The sequence below is a fragment of the Octodon degus genome, unplaced genomic scaffold (genome assembly GCF_000260255.1).
Source record: "Octodon degus isolate 3935 unplaced genomic scaffold, OctDeg1.0 scaffold00112, whole genome shotgun sequence".
Classification (NCBI taxonomy): domain Eukaryota; kingdom Metazoa; phylum Chordata; class Mammalia; order Rodentia; family Octodontidae; genus Octodon; species Octodon degus.
Genome location: NW_004524688.1, coordinates 2256085 through 2275463, shown reverse-complemented (window position 1 = coordinate 2275463; position 19379 = coordinate 2256085). Strand labels below are relative to the sequence as shown.

Here is a 19379-nt window from a genome sequence, read left to right as displayed (position 1 = left end):
AAAACCCCAGCTAATACCTCATTTCTTCCTGTTAAACTCAATTGGATAAGTAATGTTCTCAAGTCACAGTCTGAGTAAGGAGTGAAGAAGTGAAGTTATATCAACACTTCATGAGCTGTGAAAAACACAGAAATGATACAATGTATGCCACATTACGCTGTCTCCCTTATTTCCTTTTCAAATGTTAATCATAGGAGAGTCTTTGGAAACCTAACCTAGTTCATCTTCTACAAGGTATGTGAAAATGTTAATGAAATGTAAATATCAGTCACAGGAGGGGCTGTGGAGAAAATTGTGTACAAGGAACTAGCTGCTTTGCTACTTTTTCCATGTAGCCCTTTCCTTTTCTTTGTCTTTCTGCCTGTAATCCTATGGTGTTTACTGAGCTTAAGATCATCAGATGAGTATGAGGACAGGGCTAAAACCAAGAATGGTGGTTCCCAAAATCAAATGACTTCATCATTGTGCTGCTGCTAGCCAGAAAGCCTGAGGCTTACCCCCTATGACTAGGCAACAGGTACTACCCTTTCCCACATTCAAAAACTGTAGAGAAGAGATTTTATTTCTATATTTTCTCCTTTCACTCCCTCCAAGCCAGTCTGAATATTCCATCAGTTTTCTTATTGGAGAATAAGCAATCACTCACATTCCAGGACCTTCAAGTAGTTTTTTTTTTTTTTTTTTTTTTTTTTCCTGGTGTGATACTAGGTTGCACCGTTCACAGGTAGATCTTTTTACATTACACAGCAGTTATGCACAAGACATGCACTACTGAATTGTACACTGGATCCCAGGATGGGACCAACTGGGGAAAGGTCAGACAAGGCTTGATGGGTGAAGCTGTGTAACAGAGTAACATACATCTGTTTGAAGAGTAACAAGCCTGCGCAGCGAGGTGTTTCAGAGATGCTGAGCTACTTCATACTAACCAGGACTACAAGTGCAGCACCATCCGGCATCAGGACAGAGCTGTGGGATTTTGTGAACCATGTCTACTTCTAACCTTCAGAAACTGATGTTTTCCCCAGGCCATCTTAATAGTACACATCAGATAAAAAGAACAACTGGCACAACTCCAACTAAACCCTCCTGTAGCCTAGACAGTGACATGGTGACACTGGAATACTCTAAAACTGCAGCTCCTTCTGGATCGACCATAGGGTATCCACACTGTTCTTCAAATATGCCTCTTCCTCAGAAGTCAGAGTCACCTCCACAACATCAGAGATTCTATTCTGTCCCAGGACACAAGGAACACTGAAGAAGACATCATCCTTGATTCCATGGAGCCCCTTAATCATGGTAGAAATTGAGTGCACCCTCCTAAGGTTCTTCATTTTGCTTTCTGCCAAATCTGCCACTGACAGTCCAATGACCCAGGATGTACAGCCTTTTAGTTTGATCACTTCATAAGCACCGTCAACCACCTATTTGTGAACCTCTTTTCAATGCTCTGCTCCTTATCCCCATCAGTTCCTAACTCAAGGTACAGATTCTTCAGGGCAACACCAGCAACATTCATGCCACTCCATACAAGGACACTAGAATCTCCATGCTCCCTGAGGATCCAGCTGGGGCAGCTCAGTGGGTGCGCGCCCAGCCTTTCTCCCATCAGGTAGCAGAACCAGGCTGAATCTAGGTTGCAACCACTGCTGATAACATGGTTCTTGGGAAAGCCACTTATTTTCCAAACCACATAGGTCAAGATATCTACTGGGATGGACACAACAAGCAACTTGCAGTTGGGACTGTACTTTACAACATTAGGAATGATGAGTTTGAAGATGTTCATATTATGCTATACCAACTTAAGATGATTCTCTCCTTCTTGCTCATATGCTTCAGTGTTGATAACAACCAACTTGGACTTTGTGGTTACATTATAGTCTTTGCCAGAAACAATTTTTGGTGTTCTAAGGAAAAGGCTGCCATGTTGGAGATCCATCATCTCTCCTCTCAATTTGTCTTCCATGACATCAACAAGAGCAAATCCATCGGCCAAGTCCTTCATTAAGATAATGATGGCACTGGCCATGCCAACAGCATCAACCCCAACAAACGTGATCTTAATCTGGGGCATCTGTTCCTCCTTAAGGAGATTCACAATCAGCTGATCCTTGAGACTAGCCATCTTGGACTTAGGACCAAAAGGAACCAGGAATGCACGTGAGGCGGGCATCAGGGCATGCGCTTCTCAGATCCAGACTTGGTGGCAGCAGCTCTGGCACTCCCAAAAGCTCTGTCACTCCTGTTTTTTTTTTTTAAATAGCTCTAGGTTGTATAGCTATTTTCATAAGGAAAGTTGTGAATTCTAGCTTAAGTTCTCCAATACTTAGAAGTAATACCTTAAATTTCATGCCTAAGCCCCAAGAATCTCAACTACTATTACAAATAGCTTCTTCATCAGAGAATAGTACTCATAAAACCAAACCTGATGGTAGAATTCACTAAAAGAGCATTACTTCAATGTTTTTTGAAAAGCTCTTCATTTTCCATTAAAATGGGTTTTTTTTCAATCATTTGAAAACATTAAGTATTGCCATAAATGGCTTCTGGTTTGAATTAAAATGAACATGGGATAGATATAGATAGATATAGATATAGATAGATGTATATTTATGAAAACAGAAATAAAACCATAAGTGGCCATGTTACTCATCAATATGTTTTAGACCATCACAGGTAAAGAAGTTTTTTCATAGTAACAGATTATTGGGTATAATGGTATTAATATATGATGCATACCTTTTTCTTACTTTTTTTCATTTTTTATTTTCATGTTAAATGAAAAAATAAAATGAAAAGGACTCCCAATTGTTTAAATTCTGAGTGACAAAAATGATTGCTATTATGAAAAATAATTTGCAAACAAGTGATTAGGGAAGAAGAAAATGAAATGATAAATTATTCTGAGCATGTGCAATCTGCACGAAAAGCAAATCAATCCCTCTGAAACTTACTGTCTATAGTTCAGGACCAGTACCACAGCAAGGACTTGTCACACACAGACATGAACCTGCACATCACACCTGGTTCTTCTTTGGTGGCCTTTAACAAGACTCTTAAGAACTGGCTTCCTTGATTGCAAAATTGAGATCACAATATCAAATTATAGGAATATAAAGAGAATTAAAATATAACTCTCATAATCTAAGAAAACATCAATAAACAGTAGCTATTAAATGTTAATATCGTTCTCTCTCTCTCTCTCACTCATCAGTATGTTTTATTCCTTTCTTTCTTTCTTGTCTCTTCCTTTCTTTCTTGTCTTTCGCCCAGTCTTTTTAAAATTCTTCATCTGATTCCTTATAAAGGTCTACTTCAAAACAACCCATATCCTATCCATCTCTCAAAGTCAGGTTTATACCAACTGCACAAACCTTATTTCTATTCTTTCCATTATTTTTCAATTTAAAAAAAGCTATATAGACTTCAAGGTCCAATTTAAAGCTCGTTCTTTTGGAGAATAAGCAATCATTTCAATTTGCAGGAGCTTTTTTTTTTTTTTGCTAACAATTATGTTTACACAAATAAAACACAGGTTTTATACAGCAAAAGCTGTGTCTAAAATTATTTTTGTTTATAAATACAGTACTGAGCTGTAGCTTCTGCAGATCTTCCCTCAGAGATCAGAAAAAGCTTAGATAAATAAAAGAATTTGTGATTCTGACCATTAAAATCAAAGGGCAAATAACATTAATTCAGATAAAAGTTAAACTTATAAAATGTGATTTTTCTTTATTTTAAGCTAGCTAGAAAATCAAAATCCTTTATGATCACTATTTTAATAAAAAATTATCAATTTGCTGTAAAATGCAGTTCTCAAGTGAGATAACTACAGTATAAGGAGCTATAAAAAATGTTACAGCATAATCTTCATGTAACTATGGTACAAGATAAAAATTAAGGACAAAACAGGCTGCTACCAGAATTTTGTAGAATCAATTTGTTAATTTCAGATGCATTTTTTTAAAAAATGGCTAATGGCTCTTACTAGCATTAACCTTATAACAACAAATAAACTATTCATCATTTTAAATGTGACAAAAACAATCGACATATGAAAGTTCTGCATGCCAGTTGGGCCAGTAAAATTATACACAAAGCTTCATTTAGACAAAAACAAAGAATACTGCCACTTCCAGATTTTCTTCCTCAGCCCTCCCCACCCACCACCTTGATTCTGCAAATGGCAGAATAAATTAAAGCTCCCTTCTTCTACATCAGCTCTTTTGTCCTCTCAAGGTTGCCTGATCATATTCATCTCTTAAAATGAAGTAGGAAACATTTCAAAAGCTGTATTCACATTAAATCAACTTTCTGGTTCATGTATTGCAGGACTAAAGCAATGTAATCGCATCTTAAATTGGCTTACTGCAGGCTGTCTACCTTTTCCTAGCTCTCAGGACTGATGAAATGAATAGTTTTAAAATAGCACTTTTTGAAATGACATGAGAATTAATAGTGCATAATTACCTCAGTGTTGACAAGTGAGGGATGTTTAACTCCTTAAATGAGCTTTCCTAATGAATCAGTGTCAGAGAAAGGCTCTACTGCAAGCACATTGTTGACTGATATCTAAGGGCACTGATTTAAAGGCATGCTGAAAGCCAAATTTTAAAATCATTTAGGTAAAAACTAAATGAACCAACTTTCACTTAATATTTGGAATATTCAAGATTTTTTTTGTGTTGAGTACTAGGAAAATCTTACTTTACATTTCTCAATGTCTGTTAAGACATATTCAATCTTTCCATACAGCTGCAGCAAAGCACTTACAGTACTAGACTTTCTATCATGTACATGGGTAAATTTAAATGTTTGGACTTAAAAGGCAATACAGAGAGTGTGTTTCTGAGGCTTATGTCTGAGGACTCTAATGAAAGGTGACTATAATACAGTAATGAAAAGTGTTTGATAGAAAACCTTTAGCTTTTGTAAAAGATTTATATTATAAAACTATTATTTTTACCAAGTTGAACTTTAATCTTTTATATTCATTTCCTATCTCTAATTCATATTTAACTTATAATTATATTACTCAATTATATTTTAAATTCATTGCTAAAGCAAAAACAGATTTATCTTTAAATATAAAGAAATAGAAAAAACTGAACATATTCTCAGCAGTAGAGCTATGCAGATGAGGTTTAATACTCAAAGAGCCTAATCTGCTCTTTGTTTTTTCATGTCTTTCACATATACAATGACTGCTTAGCTTAGCTATGTGTCAGGTACTTCACATTTCATCCTGATGACCTCCTAAGAAGTAAATAACATTACCCCATTTTGTAGATGAGGAGATTGAACTTATGGAAGGTCCTACCCACAATCATAAAGCTGGCAGTTGAAAGTCCCTAAGTAAAAACTATCACATCTAGGATACCATTTATACACACATGGGTAGCAAGTATATTTTAATCTTGCTTATCTTCACAGGACTGCCATTGTTTTAGATGCTAGAAAAATATGGAGTATTCAGTCATGTTCAGTTATTCTTTTAGCAGTTCAACATTTGCAAGAATCAACTAAATGCTAGCACATGCCCTGGTGTTAGAACTGTGACACCACACAGATGAAGACTTACTCAATTCAGTGTTTGAGGAAAGGAAATTTGTTTTACTATTAAGAATTTGTTTTACCTTATCTAAGAGATGAGACAGGACAGGAGATGGATAAATTTGGGGGCTACAATATATTCTTGACCTGTTAACCTCAGAATCTCTAAGAGTGAAACAGTGAAAACAAAGTGTTATGGACAGTAGCAGCTCTCAGAAGTGCAAAAGGAGTTCTACACCATCAAACACAAGAGGCTGCAGGAGACAGTGACCAGGTGAGTATAATACTATGGCTCAATATGCTTTCTTCACCTTCTTATGAAAAGCCAACACCTCACACCTACAGTTCCTTTCGAATATAAAACCCTATAACTTCTTCACCCAAATTCATTAGAAGATTAAGCATTAGAAAATAAATGAGATCATCAATAACAAATTTTTTTTTTTTTTTTTTTTTTTTTTTTTGTGGTACCAGAGATTGAACTCAGGATCTTACACAAGCACTTATTCTACTGAGCTATCTCCCTGGCCTGCCAAATTCTTGGCTTCTGTCATCTATCTTGAGTTTCCTATAAAATAGATAAATGAATGTCTCTGACTGCTCTGGAGCTTTTAGTTATGTTGAAACTAGATGTCAATGTTCTTTAGAATATTTTGCTAAACTAATAACTTAAAAATTTTAACAAAAATACACTAAGTTAAAAACGTGAATTTTAAACATGATTTCTGAAAGTATAATCAGCTAATAAATTTAAATAGTTATAATACTCTGCGAATATTTTTAATAATTAAAACAATTCTATGTACAATAAAAAAGAATAAGGTTTAATTTGCTCAACTATATAAATAGGGATGATGAGTACTATTACTTGAAAAGTTATTATATAAGTGGGCCTGGTTGGGTTTAGCACAGAACAGTAAACAAAGGTGGTCAGGGGATATGCTTCAGGACTTAGTATTTTATATTATAAATGTCTATAAGAAATAGTTCTCTCATTAAATAGTCTTAAACTGAATCAAAGAATCTTACTATACAGTTTTTGCCTATTGTATAGAGACATACATTGGAAAAAATATATTGAGAAATATAATTTCTCAAAGGTAAAAATGTTACCTTACTTTTTTTTTTCCAGTACCGGGGATTGAACTCAGGACCCTGCACTTGCCAGGCAAGCACTTATTCTATTGAGCTATGTCCCCGGCTACCTTACATATTGTTTGTAGACCATGTTTCTTTGTTTTACTTTTAATATCTTTTTTTTTTTTTTTTTTTTTTTGGTACTGGGAATTGAACTCAGGACCTTGTGCTTGCCAGGCAGGTGCTTAAGCCACTGAGCTATCTTTCCATCCCTCTTTTGTTTTATTTTTAATTTACTATCATTTACACAAAATTTTAAAATGTTAAAATGGGGAAGAAACATCAGTAATAAGTACTCAAAGTTGGCTTTTCCTTATTTTGCTGAATTCATGCACTTACAATATTTGGATGGCAATGGAATACCCATCTCTGACAAAACTTGTAGAGAGCCCATGCCGCGAATCGCGGCTTCAGAACCAAAACTCCTAGGGACCATTGGGTGAGGCCTGCTGCAGCCCTTGAAGCCTGCGCTAGATTACCCCTCCCACCGAGTGTGCCAAGATGGCGCTCATTTCCTGCTTCCGCAGTCGCTATACACCCGCCTATAATGATGTAAGATACCTTCCCTGAGATTGTAACCAATGGCGCTGTAACATGTATCAACCCTCGATTGGACAGTGTGAGGATATAAAAGAAACGCTCCGCGACGTGGAGGGTCAGAGACAGGAAGAGGGACGGAGAGAGGAACTGTGCTCTCTCGGGGCGCATCACTCAGGAGAACGATTAAAGCCTTTCCGCCGCACAAATCGTGTTGAGTGCTTTCCTGCTGGACGGGAGGGCGCCCGACAAAAACTAAACAAAAAAAGGAGATATAAATGAATGATAATTTTGTATCTGTATATACAAAATAGTATAGATATATAGCCAGTTTTTCTTAATTTAATGAGAAGAAAGATTTGTACTTATATTGTTTGGACAGGATATCATGTCTGCATCTTGTGCTATGAATGACTACTACAAGGACAACAATATGCAATGTATTAATTGTTGTAACTCACCTACCAACCTGTTTTGAAACTGTGTCACTGTAATTTTTTCTCAATAAAACTAATAAAACAAACAAACAAAAAAAAGGTGGCTTTTCCTGCTTTCAAAAAAAAAAAAAAAAAATGTGACAGAAGCCCTTTACATCAACCTTCACACCAGCCAGATGGAGGAGTTTGTTAAGTAGGACATTGGAAACAGCTGAAGTAAAGAAGAGCAAGTGATGAGGAGCCAGACCTTTCTTAGACTGTCCACTCCCTTTCTTATACCTCAAAGAACTACCCTGAATACCCTTTTGCTTTACCAGAAGGGCATTTTTAGAAACAGCTGTATCACAATATCATTTGTGCTTATAATTTCACATATGCGCATTTAAGACGGCAAGGCCAGTCCAAATATTCTCATCTTGAAATCCAGCTCTTTTGAGCAGAAACATACCCCTAATCAAAACCCTGGTATAACTCTTTAAGAAGACATGTTCTGAAAAATAAAATTTACATAAGCCTACTTCTGAAATGATATTTTAGTGATTAATATTAGATAAGGAGGACCAGCCAAACAGTTCAGTGGATTAAAGCGCCTGCAAGCAGGAGCAGGGGCCGGGGGTTCCATCTCTGGGCCTGCCATGCTGGCCCCCACTCCCAGGGCACGCTGAGACAGCAATTGAGATTTGGCATGAGCCTGTAATCCCAGCTCTTGGGAGGATGTAAACAGGTGGATCACTATGAGTCTGATCTAGTAGTGAGACCCTGAACATCCCATAGACCCTTCCCTAAAAAAATTACAAATGGTAATAATAATCATAATAGTATAATAAAATATTAGATAAGGAACTGACTTTTAGGATCTCTTCCATCAAAATAATAACAGTTGTCAGTCATGGAAAGACATCATCAAACACTGCCTGCTGGCCTCTCAAAACCTGGCTCCACAGAAAATAAAACAATTAAAATAATGCATTTATTAGCTTATGAGGCTTACAAAACTTTTCTCTATTTTATGATGCTGAAAGAATCAAATTATTTTCTTGGCCAGGAAGAATTCAGGTTCAATTTTTAAATCCCCATTCTGTTATCCTCAGTCAGCCCTGTAGGCAAGTAATTATCAAGGCTAGAAAGGCAGTCCCTGCTGTTAGAAGTAAACTCAGGAGCCAAATTAAGGTACTTAGAGGTAAACTCTCAGGTTGCACAGAGGTTGACTGTCTGACTCCTGTGGACTATGGCACAGAAGGCTAAACACTCCTATTTATTTAGAGAGCAAGAGAACAGGCAGCAGAGACACAGCTTTCTCAATCATCCCCTCCAGCACCTACTAATCAATAGGAGTAACAGGGCTATCAACTTCTTGAATAGTTTTAAAATGCAAGTTTTAATGTTAACTCATTATAGTTTCTTTGTATTGAAAAACATTTATTACAGTTTCAAATTTACCTGAATGTTGGATTAAAAAAAGAAAAAAAGAAAACCCAGCAGGAAAGCTGCCATTGTAAGAAAGGAGGACATAAAATTGAAGCCATGAATTAAAGAGGCAAATGAAGGCACTGTCTTCCTTTATTAGAAATAGAAGAAACAGATTGTGCTCATCTTGCTTAGGGCCAACAGGCACACTGCATGGAATGCAGCCAGCGTCAGTCACAAAGCTCACTCAGGAGTTTTGCTCTGTGAAAAGATGAAGCCAGATGGACTATTTACTTTCAACAAGATAATTCTAGAGGAAATTGTTATAAGTCAAAGAAACTTTTTAGCTTCATCTGCTATTTTAGCCGCTAAACTGATTCAAGAGCCAACAGGAAAGCTCTATTAGGAAAGAAAAAGACCTAGTAAGAGCACAGGGGAAATAAAAGAAGGTACAACACGAAGCATGGGCAGCAGGGTCATCCAAGTGCATACTATCTGAGGCTCATGTTCTCACTCCATCTGCCACACAACCTTGGGCAAGCCATCACACCTCTCCGAGATTTGGTTTCCTCTAGGGTAACATAGGAACTATAAAAGTGTCACAGGTGACTGTGAAGATTAAGTGGCACAAATCAGGGACAGTATTTAAAATACAAACCCAACGTGAGTCCTCAATAAACACCAGGTTTTAATTTTTATCCATTTTACTTTCCATCCTATTAAAAAAATAATAATAAAGAGAATCCATTAGAAATACAAAATTAGAAGGGGCCAGCCAAATAGCTCAGTGGATTAAAGAGCCTGCAAGCAGGTGCAGGGGCCTGGGGCTCGATCCCAGTAACAGCTAAATGTTATAATGGTCACTGATGATCTTGACAGTAGTCTACTGACAGAATTTACATGTTTCAAACAAGTTTTCCTTTATTTTATTACCAAAAAAAAGAATAAAATGCAAGTAATCTTATCCTTGGATCAAAATTTTCAGAGATTTTTTTCTACCTGAAAAATCACTCCTTCAAACACACACACACACACACACACACACCTTATATATAACTTCAATATATTCTAAACTAAATTTCTGACATATATAAAGGATGTCTCAGACTTGAAAAGCATTTTTTCTTTCAACTTATACATACGGTTGTCTGGGGAAAAGTAAAGAAAATACTTCAGTGTATACACTAGAAAATGTATCTATTCATTTTGTGCTTTAGATACAAAACATGTAATTATTATTAAGACAAACCTAAAAGTTTTAAAATTAAATTATGGGACAATAGGCATTCCAGTTAATTCACTTTTATTTTTTATACTTGTACTATTATTCAATAATACTTGATGTGTCTAAAAAAAATAAAAGGTACTCTCAAAGTAAGATACAATTATATTCAGTCTATTGAATATCTGCTGACATGAAAAGAACATACATTTCTGGAAGGATCTTTCAACATTAAAAACTAAAAAGGGCTACTTTGTTATCTTTGGATTAATTTTGAGAATATCACACTCCTTCACTTTCATATCAAAGAAGCAACATTAGTATATCTTTAAGATATTATCTTTCTGAAGGGGAAACAAATTCAAATGAAATCATCAATTTGATTTTCAAAATTTAATTATAGCTCTACTATGACAAACATAAAATAACAATTTTTTTAAAAGGAATTGTTACCATATTTAAAATTGCATATATGCAGTATGCAGTCCAGCTGTGCCCAAAGAAAACAAATAAATGCTGACAATAAAAATTTTGGAAACAATGTGAAAAGCCACATATATATCTCTACTAGAAAATTACAAATTTAATGCCCCAGTTAATGCCAGCAAATAAGACAAGAAGAGTCTGCAAGGAAAAGATAATAAGAGTAAAATCATATCTTGGTTCTAATTATCATTTTAAAAGCTAATATAAAATTTCCCTAGTGCTCGCTTCGGCAGCACATATACTAAAATTGGAACGATACAGAGAAGATTAGCATGGCCCCTGCGCAAGGATGACACGCAAATTCGTGAAGCGTTCCATATTTTTTGGGATAGATATATAGTTGCATTCTCTTAATGAATAGAATGATTTGTTCTAATGGTGTTTGTAAGTAGGATCACAAGCCTGCATCTTGTACAGCAATTAACCACTAAGAAGAATATATGCAGTGTATTATTTGTTGAAACTGTACTTTCGATTTGATTTGAAACTGTCTCATTGCTATATGTTTATCAATAAAACTTTGGGGAAAAAAAAAGAAAGAAAGAAAGAAAGAAAGAAAGAAAGAAAGAAAGAAAGAAAGGCATGTTTTCCCATATATTCTTCTTAAAAAAAATAAAAATAAAAATAAAATAAAATAAAATAAAATTTCCCTAAATTCTGAGAAGTAAAACAAAATGTAAATTCTGGAATTGGGCAGAAGAACTGATTACTTTCAGAACAGCCCAACAGGGCATTCCTGACACTGATTCTAAATACTAATAAAACATTAAAAGAAATATGAAATGGATTCTTTCTCTTCCATACTTTGAATTTCTTCTCACTTTAAAAATATCTATTATTGCACAAATTCAAAGGCCAGAAATCTAATAAGCTCTGCTGTTTAGTTTCAACCACAGGCACAATCCTAGTTGAGGCAGTTTAAGAATAAGATAATACTCATCTTCCTCTGAGAATCAAGGGGAATCTAAAGCACGTGAAGGAGAGGACCGGCCAAATAGCTCAGAGGATTAAGGTGCCTGCAAGCAGGCGCAGGAGCCAGGGTTCAATCCCCAGGCCTGCTGCGCCAGCTCTCCCCAGTCGCTATGAGTTGGATCTAGGAGTGAGACCCTGAACACCCTGTAGACCCTTCCCTAAAAAAAACAAACAAACAAACAAACAAACAAACCCTGAAGGAGCCCAGGCTTGCCCTTTTTCTTTCTACTTTTATTATTGAGTGTAACAAAATTTTGAAGGCCTGACTGCCTTTTGAACTAGGCTTTTTCTCAGGATTGCTTTTGTAGATGATAGGCAAAACAACTTCTCTCAATGGACAAAGAAGAGGCTCATTTTACTGCTTGTTATAAAAGAAGTGAATTCCCTAAACTCAGAGTTCCTCAGGGTTATACAAATGCACTCACACATAGCAACCATCTGGACCACAAGACTTGGGGTGAGTTCAATTGATACCAACATGCCAACATTCATACTGCTTAATATACCAGGGTTAAAATCACCTTTTGTCTTTTGAGCAGGGGCTTCATGTTCTCTGCCAGCAACTGTGAAACAGTATGTGGCTAATTCACACATTAGCTATTGTGTAGCTATTAAGCTGTACCTTAAGTTTAGTCAGTTACTTTAGTTTCTAAAGTAGAATAAAATCATGTCTCAGACCAGACAATTTTGGTAAAGAAAGGGATAATGACAAAAACACAGATGTCTGTAGAAGGAATATACAAATATGATACTTTGATCATTGGTTGTTCACTAATTTTCCTCCATTTCACGGTGGAAAGGGAGTACACTACCATAAGAGGGCAGGAAGCACATTCAGCAGAAGCACAATGTAGGTGTGGCTACTAAACCATGGAGCTGCCAAATCTGAAAGAACAATACTAATAGTATGGTTTTACTACCTGATGTAGGTCTTATGGTAGACATCAAAATTAAATTCATTTAAATTTCAAGTGAGCACTTACTTGAAAGCAATGTAAAAGTGTCATACTGATTGACATGGAGCTTTATCTCCCTCCATATTACTTGATTCCTCCCTCTAATCTGTAGTAAGAAGGATAACTGGGCTGGATTCATGGTCTCCACATCCCCACGGGTTTGAAAGCCATACACATCTGTCTGATACGTTTGGAAAGAGAGAGACTCAAAGTGGTATGGCTCTGTGGGACATAGCCATGCATGTTCCCAATCTACTTGACCCATGGAAAGAAGGAATGCACACTCAATCCAACTGATGAGGTTTGTTACCTCTCAGAGGGCACAGGCAATAAAGTGGTCTAGTGAAAAAATAGCTATTTAGCCATTTAAGTTTAGTCAGTTACTACCATACCAACGAATACTAAAGACTGGATAATTTATAAATATAAGTTCATTTAGCCTACACTATAATCCTCATATCTGCACCTTGCCTTCTTGCTATACCATAACATGATGTCATCCAACAACTAAGTTCTTGTGGAAAATGAACTGAGATACTGATTTTTAGGTGGTCTACTTAGTGACGTAGAAAGTACTCAATAGGGCCTGGCTAGCAAAATGGAAATGGTATACTCAAGAGTGCAGTCCTTCTGGCCCTAACATCATTTTCATTAAAAAAAATAAAAGGAAAAATTTAAAAAGGAAGCTATTTCCTTCAAGGAATGATCTCTTACTCCACCACCTGAAAAAGCTACTTGCTCTACCCTCAGAGGCACCTCTCAGTAACTGGCTGGTTCACTTGGGCTGAGTTGATTATTAATGGTATTTTCTGAACAACAGCAGACCACTGACCACCCTTGAAGACTAACTGTGGCATGAATGAGATAGCACAGTGGTCTGAGTTAAAAGTGGTCACTTTTATAATTTACATACTCTTGGCTATTACTAAAGACTTATATAATTTGCCATTTAGAAGACCACAGATGAACAGATGAAAGAAGTCCCACTGTATTGTTATAAATGGAAACTAATCATAGCTGATGATCAAAAATTGATACAAATGACCAGGAAGGACCCATTCTTCGGGTAGAATAAAATTAGACTATACAATAAAGCTATTGATCAAACCTACTATAAGAAATAGAAAATGTCATTCATGTGGACGTGGCTGATTCTGAACTACTCTGCTTTCTGACGCCATCAAAGGCATCGCCCCTAACATGGTCTTCCCTCTTATCCCTTTACAAACTCAGAGGCAACACTGTTTCCATCTGACTGACCCAAATTCATTGGCTTCTCCAAAATCTCAAGCAGCTGTAATTTATGCCATGTATGGTAATATAGACCACAGTTATTCACTGATATTGTCTCAGTGGTCTTCATCAAATCTTGATAATGGTGATTCAAATTTGTGTAGCAAAAGAATCAAAACCAGAGTGACCTGTCCTAAGTTGAGGGTAACGTGCTATATGGAACGACTCTACTAGGTGTAAAGTGTACTTTCTGAAACATCTATTGCCCCATTATTATGGGCAATGACACTAAAAATCAGAACATCATTCCAAACTTCTTTATTCAAGATCATATATTTTAACTGTGTGAATAAAGAGAAGTTGGTCTCTTTCTAGGATTTATTCACAGCAGTCTGAATCACAGGCTTAAGTCAGATGGGACATGAAAAATTCAGCAAAGTTCATATTGAACACTGACTTCATCCTATGGTTTAGGATAGGACTGATTACAGCATTAATTAAATGCTAGATGAGACTTGATGCAGCCTCTGTTGGTCTGATTCATTAAAGTATGGAATGTCATATACGTGAACATTCAAGAAGCCAAGATGGTTATATGATGAAGTTTTCCTTGGGTCTCTTTCACAGCCCACATCTTGCTGGTGATATACTAAGACTGCATGTCTGACTATTTTTTGAGTTTGGCCATTACTCAGGGTTGTTTCTCCACCTAAAAAAATCTTAAAATCTGAAGTAATATCTCTGCTTACTGTTCACCATAAGAGGGTGAATACTCCCAGCTCAGTGTTCTTTATCTACAAGGCAAATCTACTGCATGCACAACATTGATCTGAGCCATATCACATCACCTCTGTGAGATTTGGGGGTCAAGGGAGTGGGTGTAAATATAATGCTTACACAACGTGCTGAATCATAATGATGAAGTCCTATGTCTTTAACCCATGTTTTTGTTTATTTATTTATTTATTTATTTTTTATTTTTAGGGAATAGGTCTACAGGGTGTTCAGGGTCTCACTATTAGTGATCCACCTGTTTACAGCCTCCCATGTGCTGGGATTACAGGCGCATGGCACCATACCCAGTCTCAATTGCCATCTCAGGGTGCCCCAGGGGGTGGGGCTGACACAGCAGGCCCAGGGATCCAACCCCAGCCTCTACGCCTGCTTGCAGGCACTTTAAACCACTGAGCTATTTGGTCGGCCATAACCCATAAGTTTGATATCTCCTGTATTTATCTATGATATATTTCAACAGCCTAATTTAGACTTGAGTCTGTGAATAGGGCAAATCAAATCCCAAAAGCAGTATGTTCATCTCTATCTTAAACCACTTCTGGTACATAAATTAAAACGCAGTCCCGGTAACCGCTGTCAAAAAAATTAATGTATGAATTAAAATTAAAGCCATACCTTTCTAGAGCTGACCCACTCTTCCTAGATTGTTTAATAGACGCAAAAACAAATGATTATCATGTGACCAGCAAAACCAAAATTACCTTCCTATCTTCTAAAACCTAACCCAGTTTATGGTACCCCCACATAAATCTGAACTTCCTCACTTGCATTTCAGTGTTTCCAGAGCAACATTCCCATGAAGCAACAATGTTACTATCATGGCACTGTACAGTAGTGTGGAGGAAAAATATTAAGGATATAAGATATTATATATATAAAAAAAGATATTATATGGTTACAGCCAGATGGTAGGGATGATGTGGGATATGGCCTGGCTGATTACGGAAGATAATAAAGAAGTGAGGAAATTAAATGCCCATGCTTAAGTGTGATACCAAGCTTGATTTTGAAAAATGCAATAATTCAACAAAAAGCAATAAATGTACCTTTATGGAAGCAGAAGAACAGTGAGAAAACCATCATTTATATAATTAGGTATCTGTCAAAGAGGAAAAAGGTAGGAAAAATATGCCAGACCAAAGGTAATAAAAAGTTGAGAAATACTATTAGTCTATTATTTTATATTATTATATATTATATAGTATTACATATATTATTTTACATTAACAAAAATCTTACAAAACCAAAGGATTTCCTTTTTTTTTTTTTTTTTTTGTAGGACAGTTTCAATAATTAACACATTGCATACATTCTTCCTAGTGGTTAATCGCTGTACAAGATGCAGACATGATATCCTACTTACAAACACTATTAGAACAAATCCCTCTATTCATTAAGAGAATGTAACTATATATCTATTCTAACCATTTTGAATACACAGATACAAAATGGACAGTCATCTGTATCCCCTTTCTGGTTTAGTTCCGTTATTTGAATATTATAGGTGTGTTAACTCAGCAAAATATTCTAAAAGAGTTCAGTAGTCCATAATAGTATTGAGTCTTCCACTTCACTGGCAATGTCAGAAATTGTTGACCTGAGTCTCCTACAGCTCAACATAACAGCATGGCTTTACTTCTTATATTTCGTTTTTATACTTTTCTGCTGGATGGTTAAGACCAAGGTAAAGCAGGACCTATGCAACAAGAGTTGTAGCTTTTGGGTCTGATAAGGTCAGTGAAATCCCCTCAGGATTTATCATGAGATCCTGTACCTCAGATTGTACATCTTTGTCAGTGTCAACCATGTGGATGAGTCATGGCCATTGCTTGGCCAATGGGCTCCCTGTGAAAGCCTGAGGGAATGTTTTCTCTCCATGTGACACTCCTTAGGCATACTCCACATCATTGATCACTTTTTTCTTTGGCCCCATAATCTCCTTGATCAGAAAATTTGGGACACTATCGAGTTACATGACGTTACAGTACAAGTTCTCATATGTCCTGAGTCTTAATTGACCTTGGAAGGCTAGGGTCAAAATGTTGGCTTTCTTCGCGGCCCTCCTTTTTCTTTAATTTTGGTCTGCAATCTTAGATTGTGAACCCTCCAGAAGAGAAGTATTGTTATTACCATACAACCTAGGCTGTTAAGCTTCACCTCACTATCTGTCTGAATATCAAACATCTTAGGTATAACATGGAACATGTATTTTTCATCAAGTATTGATATGTTGAACTTTAAGTCCCTACAGAATATGATGAAAAAACATTTAAAAATTAGAATATATTTTAAAAATAGGCATAAAGAATTATATAATTCTTATGTTTACACTGAAGTCCAAAAATCTAACCATATACAACCTTGAAGCAGGACAGTCCCACAACCCCCCTTATTAAACCGAAGGATTTCAAGACTCACCATCAGTAATTTAACAAGTAGTACAAATCTCAACTATTCATATGATTATCTGCAAAATATTCTTGTTACTGATTTCACTCACTTTTTAAAAATACTAAAAAAGAATTTAAGAAGACAGGGTAAAATAACAATTCAGAAGCTAAATTACATAAAGCAATTATTATAACACTTCATTATTGCCTAGACTTCTCAGTGGATAGCAACTGTGATTAGTAAATAAACTAACTGCTTCTCAATATATGTCTTTAAAATAAACTGTGCGAGATGTTATGAAAATTCACAATGCTTCAGAAAGTAATTTCATATTCAATTGTCTCCAACATTCATTAAAAAATAAATGGTTTCTCAGAACAACTGCACACATGAATTTGATGGATGAGTATTACTCCACCTCCTGTAAACAATGACAAAAACTGTTTATTCATAATGCCTTGTATCCTCATGGATAAGTGATGCTATTAGTTTATACCATTATTTAATTGTGTGGAGACACTGCTAAACTTTTACTTGTTTATTGTAAACAGAAAATACTAAAGACTACACCCAATTTCCATGAAAGACTTTAAAGTTTAAACATTTTAAATAACATTTAAAAACACCACTAGAACAATTAAAAAAAAAAGTCATATTTTAGTTTTCTGGTCTCCATCACCCAGGCTTTTGCCTAGGAAGGCTTGAGGAGATGGTAAAGGAAATCTGGAGAACAGGACTGAATGATGCTACCAAAGCTGGCCAAATATTAAAAGCATAAATCTTTTTCCTTAAAAAAATAATTAAAATAAATTCCTATCCAAATTAAATTGCCTAGATTTTTTCTCTGTAAGGATTTAGGTATTACAAATATCCCTTGACTTTGGCCTGTCATGTTTCGTCAATCAATCATGCAGTAGCTTACAATTAAATTGAAATGATTAAATCAAGGAAAATCAAATTTTTAAACATTTAGTTTCAGTAATATGATTATGAAGCTTTTAGTGATATTGTAATTACTTTGAAGCTTTGAGCATATGTTTCTACTGAGAGTATTCTGTACAGGAAAACTGCATTAGGGAAACAAGTAAATACAGGCCCCAATGAAGCAAAAGTACATTTGTTGTAAAGTTAAAAGCTAAAGGTGGACAAAGACAAGTCATCCATATGATTTATAGTCTAAACATCCTGCATAGAGTAACCACTTTAAAACCCTAGCTTATCCCAATATTAAAATAATTTAATAGATTTCCACTTAAGTAAGTAATTAGAGATGCAATAAAGAGAAGCAATAGTAAAGCACAGGGAGGAAAGGAAAAAATATGGCTAAAACTTCTCGCCTAAAATTAATGAATCACCTCCTCAGAATATGAAATACTTTAACTGTATTTAGTATTTGCCAAAATCAAGCCATATTGTCACTCCCTCTATTTTCTCCTCCATCTCAACACTTCTGAAATTCTGCAGGGTATAGGGACCAAAAGAATAAAGGAAAACCTGCCCCTCTACAATACCTACACAGGCAGGATTCTTCTACAGGAATTAGAAAAGACAAACAGGAGATAAAGACAGTATCTCCTCTCATTTAACTGACAATTCATTCCCTCATCAATTATTTCTGGAGCACAAGCACACTTCCCTTAAGACAAAGCTGGTAAGTAAATATGAAAACAGAATGAGACTAGGTCTTTAAAATTAAGCAGGAAGAGTCACGTCCATTGCTTGGCCAATGTGCTCTCTGTGAAAGCCTGAGAGAATGTTTTCTCTCCATGTGACACTCGTTAGGCACACTCTATATCATCGATCACTTTCCTCTTTGGCCCCATAATCTCCTTGATCAGAAAATTTGGGACACTACCAAGAGACATGACATTACAGTACAAGTTCTCATATGTCCTGAGTCTTAATTGACCTTGGAAGGCTAGGGCTAAAATGTTGGCTTTCCTTGCGGCCCTCCTTTTTCTCTAATTTTGGTCTGCAAACTTAGGTTGTCAACCATCCAGAAGACAAGCTTATTGTTATTACCATGCAACCTAGGCTGTTAAGCTTCACCTCACTATCTGTCTGGATATCAAACATCTTAGGCATAACACGGAACAAGTATTTTTCATCAAGTATTGATATGTTGAACTTTAAGTCCCTATAGAATATGATGAAAAAACATTTAAAAAATTAGAATATATTTTTAAAAAATAGGCATAAAGAATTACATACTTATGTTCACACATAAGTCCAAAAATCTAACCATAT

At 35.9% G+C, this 19379-nt stretch overlaps 1 protein-coding gene, 1 non-coding gene and 1 pseudogene across 2 annotated transcripts in view; 1 reads left to right on the top strand and 2 right to left on the bottom strand.

Annotated features, from left to right (window-relative positions):
* The window catches only part of Prkn (parkin RBR E3 ubiquitin protein ligase), a 1575591-nt gene that overhangs the window by 1525049 nt on the left and 31163 nt on the right, over positions 1–19379 (bottom strand). The gene's annotated exons all lie outside the window — the stretch shown is intronic.
* LOC101585099 lies at positions 797–2149 on the bottom strand (annotated as a pseudogene).
* Positions 11003–11109, top strand: LOC111812094. The gene has a single exon (XR_002817687.1). It is a non-coding gene; the product is annotated as a U6 spliceosomal RNA (small nuclear RNA).